This window comes from Phyllostomus hastatus, unplaced genomic scaffold (genome assembly GCF_019186645.2).
Source record: "Phyllostomus hastatus isolate PE091 unplaced genomic scaffold, TTU_PhHast_1.1 phas_contig_113, whole genome shotgun sequence".
Classification (NCBI taxonomy): Eukaryota; Metazoa; Chordata; class Mammalia; order Chiroptera; family Phyllostomidae; genus Phyllostomus; species Phyllostomus hastatus.
Window position 1 is genome coordinate 10,687,000 of NW_025333530.1, and position 16,839 is coordinate 10,703,838.

General features: G+C 40.2%; 2 pseudogenes; one reads left to right on the plus strand and one right to left on the minus strand.

Moving 5' to 3' along the window:
- Positions 1-2,747: 2,747 nt before the first annotated feature.
- LOC123817627 lies at positions 2,748-7,882 on the minus strand (annotated as a pseudogene).
- Positions 7,883-8,573: 691 nt separating this feature from the next.
- Positions 8,574-16,839, plus strand: part of LOC123817633 — a 145,941-nt pseudogene continuing 137,675 nt past the window's right edge.

A 16,839-nucleotide genomic window follows, 5' to 3' on the forward strand; every position in this document is an offset into this window, starting at 1 on the left:
TCCGGGAAGCACTTTATCTGCCCTTCCATTCTAAATGAAAGCTTTGCTGGATAGAGCAATCTTAGATGTAGGTCCTTGCCTTTCATGACTTGGAATACTTCTTTCCAGCCCCTTCTTGCCTGCAAGGTCTCTTCTGAGAAATCAGCTGACAGTCTGATGGGAACTCCTTTGTAGGTAACTGTCTCCTTATCTCTTGCTGCTGCTAGGATTCTCTCCTTCATTTTAATCTTAGCTAATGTAATTATGTTGTGCCTTGGTGTGTTCCTCCTTGGGTCCAACTTCTTTGTGACTCTCTGAGCCTCCTGGACTTCCTGGAAGTCTATTTCCTTTGCCTGATTGGGGGAGTTCCCCTTTATTATTTGTTCAAATAAGTTTTCCACTTGTTGCTCTTCCTCTTCCCCTTCTGGTACTCCTGTAATTCAGATGTTGAAATCTTTAAAGATATCCTGGAGGTTCCTAAGCCTCTCCTCATGTTTTTGAATTCTTATTTCCTCATTCTTTTCTGTTTGATTGTTTCTTTCTTCCTTCTGATCCACTCCATTGATTTGAGTTCCAGTTTTCTTCCCATCACTATTGGTTCCCTGTGCATTTTCCTTCATTTCACTTAGCATAGCCTTCATTTTTTCATCTAATTTGTGACCAAATTCAACCAATTTTATGAGCATCCTGATCACCAATGCTTTGAACTGTGCATCTGATAGGTTGGCTATCTCTTAGTCACTTAGTTGTATTTGCTGTAGAGCTTTCTTCTGTTCTTCCATTTGGGCCATTTTTTTTGTCTTGTCATGCCTGTTATGTATGAGGGGGCAGAGCCTTAGGTGTTCACCAGGGTGGGGTAACCCAGTCTCTGGGTTGTGATGCTGTATGTGGGTGTGGGGTCCAAGAGCGAACAATGGTGCTTGCTCTGCTCTCCGTTGGATCCCAGTCCCCTCGGCCATTTCCCCCAAGCAAACTGGGCCCTTCTGGCACTGATTCCTGTGTGGGTGGGCCTGTGCACATTCCAGGACCTATAGGTCTCTCCAACGAACTGTCCTATGAGGCTGGGAGTCTCTCCTAGCACCTCAACCCCCTCAGGTGTTTCCAATCAGTGTTTCAAGGCCTCATTTCCTGGCGCTGGCACCATGGGCTGCACAGTCTGTCTTGCTCCCCAGTTTCGCCTGGTTTATCTGCATGCAAATGTGGGACCGCACGGTCAGTCAGCTGCCTTGTGCGCAGTGCCTTGCTTTACAATCGCCGCCTCACTGGGTCTGCCTGTTGCCACCCTGTGCCAGGGGTCTGCCAGCCGCTGCCTGCATACCCAGGGTTCACCCACCACAGTCTTGGGCACCCAGGGTGCCTTGCATACCTGGTGCCACTGCTTTTTGTGTCATGACCCCTCTCCACCCAGCCAGCCGTTTGACTCTGCCCTGCCTACTGGTCTGGATGAATGTGTCTATTTTAACTCCTTGGTTGTCAGACTTCCATATAGTTCAATTTTCTATCTGTTCTGGTTGTTATTTTATTTCTAAATTGTTGTTGTCCTTATTTTGATTGTCCAAGGAGACACAGTGTGTCTACCTATGCCTCCATCTTGGCTGGAAGTCTGTCATTGGAATCTTGATAGGAATTGTGTTAAATCTATACATTTCCTTTGGGCAGTATGGACATTTTTATGATGTTGATTCTTCCTGTCTATGATACGGTATGTACTTCCACTTATTTGTATCTTCTTCAATTTATGTCTTCAGTGTCTTAGAATTTTTTGAGTATATAGGTCTTTTACATCCTTGGTTAGCTTTATTCCTAAGTATTTTATTCTTCCTGAAGCAATTGTGAATGGGGTTGTTGTCTTAATTTCTCTTTCTGTTAGTTCATTATTGGCATATGAAAATGCAACTGATTTCTGAATAGTGATTTTATATCCTGCTACTTTGCTGAATTGATTTTTCTGTTCGAGTAGTTTCTTGGTGGAATCTTTGGAGTTTTCTATGTACAGTATCATATTATCTGCAAATAAAGACAATTTTGCTTCTTCCTTTCCAATTTTGACGCCTTTTTTTTTCTTTTTCTTATCTGATTGCTGTGTCTAGGAATTCCAGTACTATGTTGAATAAGAGAGGTGAAAGTGGACATCCTGGTCTTGGTTCCAATCTTTTTTTTTTAACATGTGATTTATTTAATTCCAGTACAGTGCAGTGGCATGGAAATAACCTGTCCACTTAACAGGTAACTGCTATGTCACAGGAGAGAAAGCTAGAGGTCAAAGACGCAGCCCGGGGTGGGGGGGGGAACACAATGCTTTCTCTCACAAGTTAATGGTTCACAAGGACAGACTCATCCAGTGTCTGAACCCCTCTCTGTCCCAACTGTCAGCTTCACAATGGAGTGACAAGGGGCCAGAGTCGAAAGCATGTCAGTGATCTGAAGTCATCCATCTTGAGTCCACCAGGCACCTAAAAGGAGCAAGTTATATACAGGAAGATGGAGAGAGGACACAGGTTGGGGTGAGTCTGGGGAGAGGCAGAATCCCAGCCTGTCCCCAGAAGTGTGTTACTGCTGTTCAGGGTCACACAGAAACTTGAATTGTGGGAAATCACAACTTTTTTGATGAGAAACTAAAGGCACTTCTGCACACTTTCAGTCAGCAGGAATGACTGAGTCACAGGTTGAGATTCTGGACTGGACTCATGCTCTGAGCAACCACACTCTGGTTGAGAGCTGCTCTCACAAGTCCTTGGCCAGCACATCCACAGGCTTCACCACCACTTTCAAAAAACAGACTCTATGTTACCTATCTCTATACACATAGTCTTTAATTGTGAGTAATACTCCACGGTCACATGGCCATTCTCTCTGTCAAGCCCTGACTTCTTAAATCCACTGAAGGACAACTCCACAGGGCTGACATTGTGGTTGTTGATGTAGCAGAACCTAGCCTGCAATTCGGCTGCCACTCAATGGGTGTCCTGGACATCCCTGATGAAGACACCGCCAGCCAGTCCAAAAGGGTGTTGTGGGCTTCATTCAGCCTCTTGACAGGATGGACATAATTGGGCTGAAGAGCTCCTCTTTCACGCACATCATGTCACCTCTGCAGTTAGTCAACACATGGGGTCTCGTGTAATAGCCGTCCTTCAATCTGGGATCTTCAGGTGTGTACAGGTCTTCCCTACACAATACCTTAGCCTCCCGCTCATTGGCCAGTTTAAGTAACCCAAGGACATGCTCCAGGTGTGGTCAGTTGATGAGGGGGCCAGCCCATTCTGGTGTCTTCCAGAAGTGGGTGTCCAATTTTTATCCCTTGGGTCTGTTTCACCACTTGCTCTGTGAATTTACCCAGAATCTCCATTTGCACAAACACCCTTGTGCCATTACAACAAACCTCATCCTACCTGAGGAAGTTGGCTATCAGTGCCCATTTCACAGCATTCTCCAGATCAAAGTCTGAGAAGATGATCAGTGGAGACTTAACTCTGAGCTCCAAGGTGAGGGCTGTGATTCCTTTCTCTGATATCTCCATGAACTTTGCACAGGTGGGCACACTTCCACTGAAGGAGACCTTGGCCATGTCCTGATGCTGACACAGGAACTGTCCCCTCCTTGTACTATGTTGAAGAGGTTTGGTCACAGGGGGCAGGCACCCTACTAGCCTTGGTGTAGATCTCAGCCAGCAGCAGCATGGACATGGGCACGAAAGGGGATGCCTTAAAGATCGTGGCATTTCCACAAGCCAAGGCTGGGCCAACTTCCAGCAGGCGACCGGAAAGGGTTAGTTCCAGGCCCCTATGCCCATGCACATGCTCAGAGGCTCCCATCTGGTATAACCGAAGGACCCGCCTGGGAACTGGATACCTCATTGGCCATGGAGCCAGCCAGACCCAGGTATTACTCCAGGCCCTGCCAGTAGGTGTCAATGTCTCAGCAGGCTTCAAAGACAGACTTGCCATTATTGATCATCTCCGCACAGGCAATTTCTTCCTTCTGCTCCATATGATCCTAGTAGCCTCCAAGAGGATTGGGCCACCATCCAGGCCAGATTTCTTACTCTGCATCTTGAAGGCAGCCTTTGCATCTTTAATAGCCAAATTCAACTTTTCTCCTGAGCATGTGAAAGTAGCTATCACCAGGTTGGTGGCCAGCTCAAATGCTTTCTCACTGTGGGAGGAGTCCCTAGACTCCACGTGGCCTCCACCAGGGTAGTTGTGGCTGCAAAAGGAGGAAGGTGCCAGTGCAGTGCTCAAGGAGGCAGCAGAAGTGAGGGAAGCATTGCCAGGCCAGCCTGTGGCAACATGCAGCAAGAGGTTCTTGGTCCCCATCTTAAAGGGAACCCTTGTAATTTTTGCCCAGTGAGTATGATGCTGGCAGTTTGTCATATATGGCTTATATTATGTTTAGGGATGTTCCCTGTATTCCCACTTTACAGAGAAGTTTTCTTTTTTTATATCATAAATAGGTGCTGGATTTTATCAAAAGCTTTTTCTGTATCTATTGATATGATCATGTACTTTTTATCCTTCATTTTGTTTATGTTGAATCACATAATGTAATGTATGTAATGTATGTAATGAATGTAATGTATGAATCACATTTATTGATTTATGAATGTTTTACCACCCTTGCATTCTAGGAATAAATCCTACTATGTCATGGTGTATTATCTTTTTGATGCATTGCTGTATTTGGTTTGATAATATTTTGTTGAGGATTTTAGAATCTAAGTTCATCAGGGATATTGGCCTCTGTTTTCTTTCTCTGTAGTGTCTTTTCTGTTTTTGGAATTATGGATAATGCTGGCCTTATAAAATGAGTTTGGGAGACTTCCCTCTTCTTGAATTTTATGAAATAGTTTGAGAAGGAGAGGTGTTAGTTCTTCTCAGAATGTTTGGTAAAATTCACCTGTGAAGCCATCTGGTCCAGGGCTTTTGTTTTTTGGGAGTTTTTTGATTACTGCTTCAATTACACTAGGTATAATCTCTCCATTCAGATTCTCTGATTCTTCCTAATTTAATTTTTGGAGGATTATATGTTTCTAGGAATTTATCCATTTTGTCCAGGTTGTTTGATTTGCTGGCATATAATTGTTCATAATATTTTCTTGCAATCCTTTGTATTTCTTTGGTGTCAGTTGTTATTTCTCCTCTTTAATTTCTGATTTTGTTTATTTGGGTTCTTTCTCTTTTTTTCTTGATGAGTCTGGTTAAAGGTTTGTCAACCTTATTTATTTCTTCAAAGAATCAGCTCTTGGATTCATTGATCTTTTGTGTAAAATTTTTACTCTATTTCATTTGCTTTTGCTCTGATCTTTATTATTTCCTTCATTCTACTCACTTTGGGCTTTATTTGTTGTTCATTTTCAAGTTCCTTCAAGTGTGAAGTTAGATTGTTTATTTAAGCTTTTTCTTGTTTTTCAAGATAGGCCTATAATGCTATGAATTTCCCTCCTAAGATTGCTTTCCCAGCATCCCACAGATTTTGGATTGTTGTGTTCTCTTTTTCATTTGTTTCAATGATTTCTTTTTAAATCTTTGTTACTCCACTCATTGTTTAATACATGTTATTTAGCTTCCATGTCCTTGAATGTTTTTCAGTGTTCTTGTGATCAATTTCTAGTTTCATAGCATTGTGGTGGGAGAAGATGCTGCTTGATATGATTGCAATCTTCTTAAATTTATTGAGACGTGTTTTGTGTCCTAACATGTGGTCTATCCTAGAAAATGTTCCATGTGCACTTGAAAAGTATGTACATTCTGCTGCTTTGGGGTGAAATGCTCTGAAGATAAGAATAAAATCCATCATATCTAGTGTGTCCATTAAGGCTGCTGTCTCCTTGATTTTCTACCTAGAAGATCTATCCATTGAAGTCAATGGGGTATTAAAACTACTACCTATGACTGTATTTCTGTTCATCTCTCCTTCTGTGTCCATCAAGATTTACTTTACATATTTTGGTGCCCCTATGTTGGATGTGTAAGTGCTTAGTAGGGTTATATCCTCTTGTTGGATTGTTCTCTTTATGTAGTGTCCTTTGTCTCTTATTATAGCTTGGTTTTAGAGTCTATTTTATCAGATACAAGTACTGCTACCCCAGTGTTTTACTTTCCTTTTCCATTTGCATGAAATGTATTTTTCCAGCCCTTTAGTTTTAGTCTCTGTGTGTCTTTCTATCTGAGATGGATCTCTTGGAGGCAGCATATATAGGGTCTTGTTTTCTTATCCATTCAGCTATCCTATGTCTTTTGGTTGGAGCATTTAAGCCATTTACATTTACAGTAATTATTGACAGATACATGTGTAGTGCCATTTTATTGTTAGATTGTTTTTCTCTGTCTTTTTCCCCCCTTTCTCTTTTTCTTCTTCTTAAAGCAAGCCCTTTAACATTTGTTGCAGTATTGACTTGGCATTAACGAACTCCTTTATCTTTTCCTTGACTGGGAAGCTCCTTATTTCTCTTTCAATTTTAAATGATAGCCGTGCTAGTAAAATAGTCTTGGTTATAGGTCATTGCTTTTCATCACCTTGAATATTTCATACCAGTCCCTTTTGGCCTGAAATGTTTCTTATGAGTAATCAGATGAGAGTCTAATTGGTACTCCCTTGTAGGTTAATTCCCTGCTTTTCTCTTGTGGCTGTTAGGATTATCTCTTTGAATTTAAGCCTTGCCATTTTAATTATGATGTGTCTCAGTGTAGGCCTCTTTGGGTCCAACTTGTTTGTCATTCTATGATGTTCCTGGCCCTGTGTGACATTTTCCTTCACCAGATTAGGGAAGTTTTCTGTTACTATTTCTTCAAATAGGTTCTCAACCTCTTGCTCATTCTCTTCTCCTTTTCATAGTCCCATGATGTGGACATTGTTATCCTTCATGTTGTGAAGGATAACATTGGTTATCCACCGATCCCAAGATGTTTCTTAAGCTATCCTCATTTTTTTTCAATTTTGTTTTCTTTTTGCTGCTCTGCCTGCTTGTATTTTTCTACCCTCTCTTCCAAAACCCTGATTCTATCCTCTGCTTCCTCTAACTTACATTTTTTTTCCTTCCAGTGTATTCCAGTGTATTTGTCTCAGATAGTGCATTCTTTATTTCTGACTGGTCCTTTTTTAATAGTTTTTATGCCTTTTTTCTTGCAGTTGAGTATCCTTATAGTTAGTACTCTAAACTCTATCTTTTAAATTACTTACTTACATTTCATCTAGTTCTTCTGGGAAATTCTCTTCTTTCACTTTGGGTCTATTTCTTTGTCTTCTCATTTTAGCTGCTTTGAATTTTCCACCTCAGATGTTAAACTAATCAGCCATCAAACTGACCAGTTGTTATTCTAATCAAGCTGTAATCAGCAGTCAGGTTTAAGTGTCACAGGGTAGGGCAGAGTAATACCTGCAGACAGGGCTATTGCTTCCCATCAGGCTGATGCCATTCAGAGAGGAATGCTCTGCCTGAGAGAGATGGCCTCTGCAGTTTGTGGAATGATTCATCACATACATCCTAGTGGCTGTTCCATCAGGTGTCTCCCCAGAGCCACCAATCCCAGACTCTCCTCAGGTGTCTCTAGTTCATTCGGCCCTCTGTTTTCCAGCACCCAGAGTAAGTGGCTGCAAACAAAACTTTGTGTATGGCCCTTTAAAAGTCTCTTTCCTTCTTCAGCTGTCTGTCCTTGGCTGATGGAACCCCTGCTGCTGTTCACAGCTGGTTGTTATCTAGATTCCTTTCCAGTTCTGGTGCTGTAGACTGAGGAGCTCAGCTTGGGGTTTAGACCCTACATATCTCAAGGGGAAGCCCCCAGCCACTGAAATAATCCTCCAGCACTTTAGCTGCTTCCCGTGGGAGGCCAGCCAATCCTCTTGTGTCTCCTCCACACTCCCTACCATCCACATTGTGCGGAAGGGTTTTCTTCTGTCTGTCCATGGTTGTAAGGCTTTTCTCCAGCTATTGCTCAAGATGATTGTTCAAGGTTTCAAATGTAATTCTCTGGTAGGTGTAATATTGGATGTAAACTGTAATTGAAAAAATAAAATAAAAAATAGATTTTTCTATAAATCTTTCATTCAAACAACTATCTATTAGAACATGATATATGTGATGCTATATAATTGTTTTGGCAGAACTAAATATATTGTCATTTCCATTGTGTTAATGTACCATAGTTTTTTTATCCATTCATTTACTGATGGGCACTTAGGTTGCTTCCATTACTTGGGTATTATAAATTGTGCTGCTATGTTGTTCTGAAAAATTTTGATAATAGTTATGAGGAGGAAATAGTATATGTGGGCTTCCAGCCTTTTCATATAAATATTAAAGAGCAGTGAGCTTAAACAGCAAAACAAAGTAAAAAATTAGCAAATCAATGAACAAAACAAATGGGTAAGTTTTCTGTCCGGCTCATCCACTTCATTTTAGGTCACTAGCTAAATGTACCTATATGGGGCATTAGAAGACTGCTGGAACTGAACAGACTTTAAATCAGGGGTACATTTCCTCCAGTCACCTCATTGTTTAGATAAATATAATAGCCTTCATTTGGCCAAATATGTGTCTTAGTACTATTGCTAAGGAGCATTGTTCATACCTGATACACTTTTTTTTTTCTGCTGTGATGACCAATGAAACACAAAGTAGTGTGACAGGTAATTGTACACATTGCTAGTGGCAATATGAACTCTTATCTTGAGAATGTATTTGACAGTGAAGAATAATAAAAACATCCATGCTCTTTGACTAATGTATTAGTATTTTCAATAATATATGTACAATTGAGGGACTACCGGTGAAGATGATAGAGGAGGTAAATGCTGTGCTCACCTGCTCTTATGATTATATAAAAATTACAACTAAATTATAGAACTATATATATGTGTGAAACCATGTTAAGAGTGGTAGGAGGAGTGGAGACATGAAATGGTCTGGTCCCATACCAGTGTGTGGCAGTTAAAAATTTGGAGGGATATCTTGGCTTGGAGGTGTCCTCTGAGGACAAGGGGTGACCTAGCTCAGAGTACTGGTGCCAGGAAGAGGAGTCCCCACACCATATGACTGTGAAAATCAGCAGGGATTCCATCCAGGTGAAATGGAGGGCTTCTGTAGACCTAGGTGTCCTCTTAAAGAGCCTGTGGAGACTCACTTGCTCACAAATACTCACCCTAAACACCAGGAAAAGGATAGCAGGTTGAAAAGCACCAGGGACATGTGAGGAATAACTGATAGCCTGGCTTCAGGATGAGGGCTGGAGGGGCAGCTTTCTCCCAGACAGACACACTGGCAGGCACCACTGCTCTTTTGTTCCAGCCAGCTAGCAGGTATGGGTGGGCACCATATCTGAATCTCCATTAACTTGGCTAACACAGTTCACCCCACCCGGTTGAGCCCACCCGGTCCCTGAGACCCTGCCTCATCAATCTGTAAACTAGCCTGAACCTCTTCATTGACTATTCCTCACAAGTGGCTAGTTTCACCCATACTGCAGATTTTCTTAAAATTTCTCAAAGGTCTACAAATCCCAAATAAGCAGTTCTTGGACTCAGCATGCCCTGAAGCGCTTGCTAAGCAGTCTGTGGCACTAGTGCTAGTCATACCAGTTCACAAAATAGTCTCTCCCAAGCACCTCCAAGTTTAGCACAGGGAGCTACAAACCACAGATCATTTTATAGCTCCTTCCACATGGCCCAGGGCCAGGCATAGGCAGAAGCTTACTGGGTCTACACCAGAGCTCCTTCCAACAAGCCCCAGAACCAACACATCTAGTGGCCAGCTTTAGACCACATCAGAGCACAATCCAATTAGCTCCATAAATGACATATCCAAAGGGTGAACTTGGCAGTTACCAGAATCTTGCTAAAGTGAATCCCACTCTATGGGCTCAGCCTCTGCACTACAGCTTATCTGCTGTAGTCACAGCCAGTCCTTAAAGCCAGTCAGTCTGAGGGTCAGTCTATCAATAGATGTGAAAACAGCCATCAAGTTTCAGTTAGAACAGGAGGTCACCCACAACCCACACAAAAGGCACCCCTGGAGCACATGGCTCAGGTGACCAGGTAGATGGTGCCACAGGGTCCCACAGGACACCTGCTACATAAGGCCACCCTGCCAAGACTGGGAGATGTAGCAGATTTACCTACCACAAAGAAACACACAGACAGAGGCAGCCCAAGTGACAAAACAAAGGAACACATTGTAAATGAAAAAACAATGGAATACTATGCAGCAGAAAGAAAGGAGCTCTTACCCTTTGCAAAAGCATGGATGGAACTGGAAAGCATTATGCTAAGTGAAGTAAGCCAGGCAGTGAAAGAGAAATACCATATGATCTCACCTATAAGTAGAATATAATCAACAAAACAAGCAAGCAAGCAAAATATAATCAGAGACATTGAAATGAAGAATAAACTGACAGTTACCAGAGAGGAAGGGGGAGAGGGATAATAGGAGAAGGGCCATCAAGGAACATGTATAAAGGACACTCAGACAAAGCCAAAGGGGATAGGTTCAAGGGTGGCAAGTGGGGATAGGTGGGGCAGGGGCATGTGGTGGGGTGAAAATGGAGACAACTGTACTTGAACAACAATAAAAAAAGAAAAGAAAAACATGAAAAATCTCCAGAAAAAAAGAACAAAATAGAGGTGAGCGATCTACTAGAGACAGAGTTCAAAACACTGGTCATAGGATGCTCAAGGAACTCAAGAGAAGAATAGATAAACTCAGTGAGAACTTAAACTCAATGAGAACTTCAACAAAGAGCTAGGAAACAAACAAATAAAAATAGTCAGAAATGAAGAATACAATAACCGAAAAAGAATACATTAGAGGGAACCAACAGGAATTTATTCACCCCAACCCAGTATTACAAGAAAAGTTAAAGAGAACTCTTTAAGAAGAAGAAAAAATATTAATAATAAAATGGCAATAACTAAATAACCATCAATAATTATTGGGTAAAAAAGGTAAAAGGATTAAGATGTACAAATTGGTACTTTCAAAATAGTCATGGGGATATAAAGTGGCAAGAATATAGTCAATAATACTGTAGTAAGTATGCATAGTGCCAGGTGGGTGCTAGACTTATTGAGCGGATCACTTCATAAATTATACAAATGTTTAACCACTATGCTGCACACATGAAACTAATAAAATATTGAATGTCAACTATAATTAAAAAATTTGTTAAGGAATTGTTAAAAAATATGGACTGGTACCTTCATTCTGAGGAATCCATCATCAAGAAGTAATGCCATAAATGAGGACTTAGAAAATATCCAAGTGTGTTGTAAAATGGAAATAAGTAGATATAATCCAATAGAATAATATTGTTGGTATATAAGACATTTCATATTCCCTTGATAGAATATTATAAAACCATTAAAATAATGATCATGAAAACTATGTAACAATATTAAAATGTTCATGATATGGGGTATTAACTCCAAAATTGTATTAGAACTATATTTTAGTATGATTACAACTAGATACTATATACATGGAAGGAAAAATAGAGCATATTTATGATAAAAATAACATTAAAGACAACAAAACTTAGGTAGGATCAAAATTTTTTAAAATTGCTGTTTTCCACATTGTCTATAATATGGCTATGAATTTTATAAACTAAAAATAAGTCAAGTGAGGGGATGACAAAGGTAAACACCTCAAATTCAATTATGAAATAACATGTACTTATTTTATATTGTTAATTTTTAAGCCAATGACTTCTAACTGAAAACTGGTTATAATTCAGTTTTGATATATGATTATATCACAATGATATGTATGTAAACTAAACGATAATAATTTATATTGAAAAAGAAACTATATTGTTTGCTAATAATATAGCTCTTTTCCATCAATACTTCAGTCTTGTTCAGGTTGAGAAGCCTTATCACCCTGAGTCAATGGAACACTTTCAGAATGACCTTATACCCTAAAGCACCCCTGGATCCAGCAGTTTCACCAGCAGAGACTGAGCTGAGAATACAGGGAATCATGTCCCACCCAGACCCTTCACCCATGTGAACACCACCTCTGGTGCTGCACATAAGAGGGCCATCCTCAGCCCTCAATAAACACACTGCAGGGGGATCAGCTAGACACCCTGCTGGAGATGTGGGACCACTTGGGGTGCAAGAAGTAAGATGGCGGGGATTTCCTGAGGGTCGGGATGTCCTCCCCAAGTCTGAAGGCAGGAGCTTCAGGAAAGGTGACAGACTTCAAAAATGGCTCCTCTCTTCTCAGCTTTGCTCTGCCCTTGGAAGGCTAAGTCTCTATCTCACCTGCTCAATGTTAATGAAAGGGTGTCAGCTCACTGGAGAGCAAGGAACCAAATCAACGATAGGGCCAGTTTGCCAGTGGCATCTACCAGGTTTTCTCTGAATTTAGCCTGACCCTAACCTCAAATGCTGAAATGTTCAAGTACCTCCATAAGTACGTGTGTAGCCCTAACCCATGTGACCAGCAGGAATAAAAACATTTCCTAATTTAGAGAGGAAGAACAGAGTCTTTTCCATAGGTAAACAGGGCTTCAAATAACATAATTGATTCAAAGAGGTAGACTTGGTTCAGATCAACTCTGCCTGACTTTTTCTAATAAAACTTCCTTATTGTGTCAATGAATATTGACTAGGTTTAATTAGATGTATTGCTCAGAGTCAGTTCAACTGGTAGTAAAACCACAGGAACTGATACTGGTAGGCTTTACTAATGTGGTTTTATTCATTCTGACTATTTGCTAAAAGGAATATAACCAATGATGTGTTTTATATATACCTGTAGTTCTCCATGGTCTGTAATATCTATACTTACAGATTCAGTAATTTTGTATAGACCAGCATTTCCTGTAATGTATTCCATGGAATACTAATCCTACAGCATTAAGAGATGTCATGTAAAATAAAATGGGGGCACAGTGAATGGTAGCATTATGTAGTCTCCTTTACCCTTCACAGCAAATGAATCACCAAATCCTATTAATTGCACCCCTCCTCCAAATATTGGCCAAACCCAGCCATTTTACTTACTGCTGTTGCCTTTGTCCTTGTATAAACCATCATATGCCTTAATTATGTTATTACAACCACCTCCAGAGCTGGTTCTCTTGCCTAGAGTCTTGTTTTCTTTGGTCTATTCTCCACACTGCACCCAGACTAATGTTTCTAAAACACAGATCACTTTTTACTTTTCCTTGCTTAAAATGCATAATATAACCCCCTTACTCTGAGGATAAAATCCAAACTTTAATATGTTTACAAGGACTTTCCAAGCTCTGTAGCTTTTTGTCTCATTTTTATGATGCCTTGCTCTCTGCTAGTCAAACTAAACTTTTATTTCATAAATGTACCATGTTTTCTCTCAGTTCTGGCATTTCACATGCTTGGCTTTAGATATTGTTTCCTCTACATCTGGGTAAAGTGTTAGCCCCTTATTCTTCTACTGCATCCTGTTCTTTCACAATCATAACACTTATTACACTATTAACTTTTCAATATATTTTTATATCTTTTGCTAAACTGTAATTCTGTGAGGTAATAACTACTTTTGGCCACTCTGTCATTCAATTTATAAATAGTGTTAGCACCTTCTTTATTTCAGATAGAGCTCTGGGTGTTTAAAATTCAACATTCTAGTGGAATAGAAAGACAATAAACCATAAACAAATAGATTTGTAACAGAATCATCAGAATAAGGGATTTGCATGTCATCACATGCAAAATTGCATGTGGGTGCTATTTTAAAAAGAGGTCAGGTAAGGCCTGCCTTGGGCAGCAATCTGAGAATGGGTGAATGAAGTGAGGAAGTGAGCCATGTGAATTATGGGGGAAATACCTTTCCCAAGAGAGAGAAGGACCTGAGACAATAGCATGCTGGAATGTTCCAGGAATCCAGGGGAACCAGTGAGGAGAGAATGCAGTAAGTGAGGCAGAGAAGAGGTTAGGTGGGTCGCTAGTACTTCTGGGGCCATCTGTGTATGATAGGAAGCCCCTGATAGCCACCTCTTTCTTTCACAGGCCAAGCACAATGCTTAATACAGAGGATGATCTCAGTAACTGTTCTGTGAAAAAATAAGTGACCTATACTCTGGGAAAATAATCAGATAGCTTCCTTTGCTGCAGTACTTTTCAGCACCTTTAGTATCTATCCCTTCAAGCAAAGATGGATCATAAAACATTTCCCCAAATCACTTGACCATGGAACACATGTTTAAGGGACTTTGTTCCATGGTTGGGAGCCCCTGCTCTATAAAGACCTACACACTTGGTTTTCCAAGGTGAGCTCAGAAGGGCAAGCTGAGTAGCTTAACAGCGTGGAAACTAGTTCAAATCCAATTCAAACACTTTGATGACACGAGGGCAGAAGACAGGGAAAAATTGTGACAAGATTTTCCTTTCAATCCTATCTCACCCTCTTCTCTTTCTGGTTTCTTGATCAAGGTATGAAAAAATATCTTTCCTATAGTTCATCCCAAAGAAGCTAGACTTTTTCAGCTAAATGTTTTACTAATAACAAAGGAGAAATGATCATGGAAACATAGAGGCTTTCCTGTCCTTAAGGTATCAGAACCATGTCTTAATTCTAAGGGCAGAGAATACCTGTGCTAATTCCATATTCCCAGTTGGCCAAACATGGCTCCTTCTTGAGATGGTCCTCATCGCAGCCTAGTTGGGAACTCTCCTTGCACACTGTCCCTACTGCTCTCATAAATCAAAAATCCCTGGTCTGGCAGACTTGCATGTGTTTTGGGTCCCATAATGCTTCTTCTTTTTTTTTTTAACATTTTAAAAATTGTTGTTCAAGTGGTTTTCTGCCTGTTCTCCCCGCCCTTGCCCTCTCCACATCCCTCCCCTGTTTCCACCCACCTTGTTATTGTTTATGTGTCCTTTATAGTTGTTCCTAGAAACTCTTCACCCTTTTGCCCTATAATCCCTTCCCTTCTCCCCTCTGGTCACTGTCAGCCTCTTCTCAATTTCAATGTCTTTGGTTATATTTTGCTTGCTTGGTTGTTTTGTTGCTTAGGTCCCTGTTAAAGGTGAGATCATGTGGTATTTGTCCCTGACCACCTGGCTTATTTCACTTAGCATAATGCTCTCTAGTTCCATACATGCTGTTGCAAAGGGTAGGAGCTCCTTCTTTTTTTCTGCTGCATAGAATTCCATTGTGTAAATGTACCATAGTTTTTTGATCCATTCATTTACTGATGGACACTTAGGTTGCTTCCAGCACTTGGTTATTGTAAATTGTGCTGCTATGAACATTGGGGTGCATAGGTTCTTTTGGGTTGGTGTTTCAGGGTTCTTAGGATACAATCCTAGCAGTGGAATTGCTGGGTCAAAAGGCAGTTTCATTTTTAGTTTTCTGAGAAAATTCCATACCATTTTCCACAGTGGTTGCACCAGTCTGCAGTACCACCAACAGTGCACTAGGGTTCCTTCTCTCCACAACCTCTCCAACACTTGTTGTTTGTTGCTTTGTTTATGATGGCCATTCTGACTGGTGTGAAGTGGTATCTCATTGTGATTTTAACTTGCATTTCTCTGATAGTGATACTAAGCATCTTTTCATGTGTCTCTGGATCTTCTGTATGTCCTCCTTGGAGAAGTGTCTGTTCAAATCCTTTGCCCATTTTTTTAGCTGGGTTGCTTGTCTTCTTAGAGTGGAGTCATGTGAGTTCTTTATATATTTTGGAGGTCAAACTCTTGTCCGAGGTATCATTAGCAAATATGTTTTCCCATATAGTTGGTTCTCTTTTTATTTTAATGCTGTTTTCTTTAGCCATGCAAAGCTTTTTATTTCTATGAGATCCTATTTTTTTATTCTTTCCTTTATGTTCCTTGTTCCGGGGGACATATAAGTGAAAATATTACTGCATAGAATATCTGAGATTTTCCTGCCTATGTTCTCCTCTAGGACTTTAATGGTGTCACAACCTATATTTAAGTCTTTTATTCACCTTAAATTTATTTTTGTGTATGGTATAAGTTGGTGGTTGAGTTTCCTTTTTTTGCATGTAGCTGTCCAGCTCTCCCAACACCATTTGTTGAAGAGGCTATTTTCACTCCATTTTATGCTGCTGCCTTCTTTGTCAAATATTAATGGACCATAGAGACTTGGGTTTATTTCTGGGCTTTCTATTCTGTTCCATTGATCTATGTGTCTGTTCTTATGCCAGTACCAGACTGTTTTGATTACAGTGGCCTTGTAATACAATTTGATATCAGGCATTGTGATCTCTCCTACTTTGCTCTTCTTTCTCAAAATTGCAGCAGCAATTTGGGGTCATTTATGGTTCCATATGAATTTTTGAAGTGTTTGTTCTATATCTGTGAAATATGCCACTGATACTTTAATAGGTATTGCATTGAATCTATAAATTGCTTTGGGTAGTATGGACATTTTGATGATGTTAATTCTTCTGATCCATGAGCACAGTATATGTTTCCATTTGTTTGTGTTCCATATGTTTCCTCAATTTGTTCCTTCAGTGTTGTGTAGTTTCCTGAGTACAGGTATTTTATCTCCTTGGTTAGGTTTATTCTTGGGTATTTTATTTTTCCTCTCTCCATATCAAATGGGATTTTTTTCCTGATTTCTCATTCTGATGTTTCATTGTTGGTGTACAAAAATGCCTTTGATTTCTGAATATTGACTTGGTATCCTGCTGTTTTGTCAAATTCATTTATTAGGTCAAGCAGTTTATTGGCTGATTCTATAGGATTTTCTATGTACACTATCATGTCATTTGCAAAGAATGACAGTTTTGCTTCTTGTTTTTCAATTTGGATGCCCTTCTCCCCTTTTCTTGTCTGATTGCTGTAGGTGGGACTTCCAATACTATGTTGAATAGAAGTGGTGAAAGTGGATATTGACTTTGTATCCCTCTA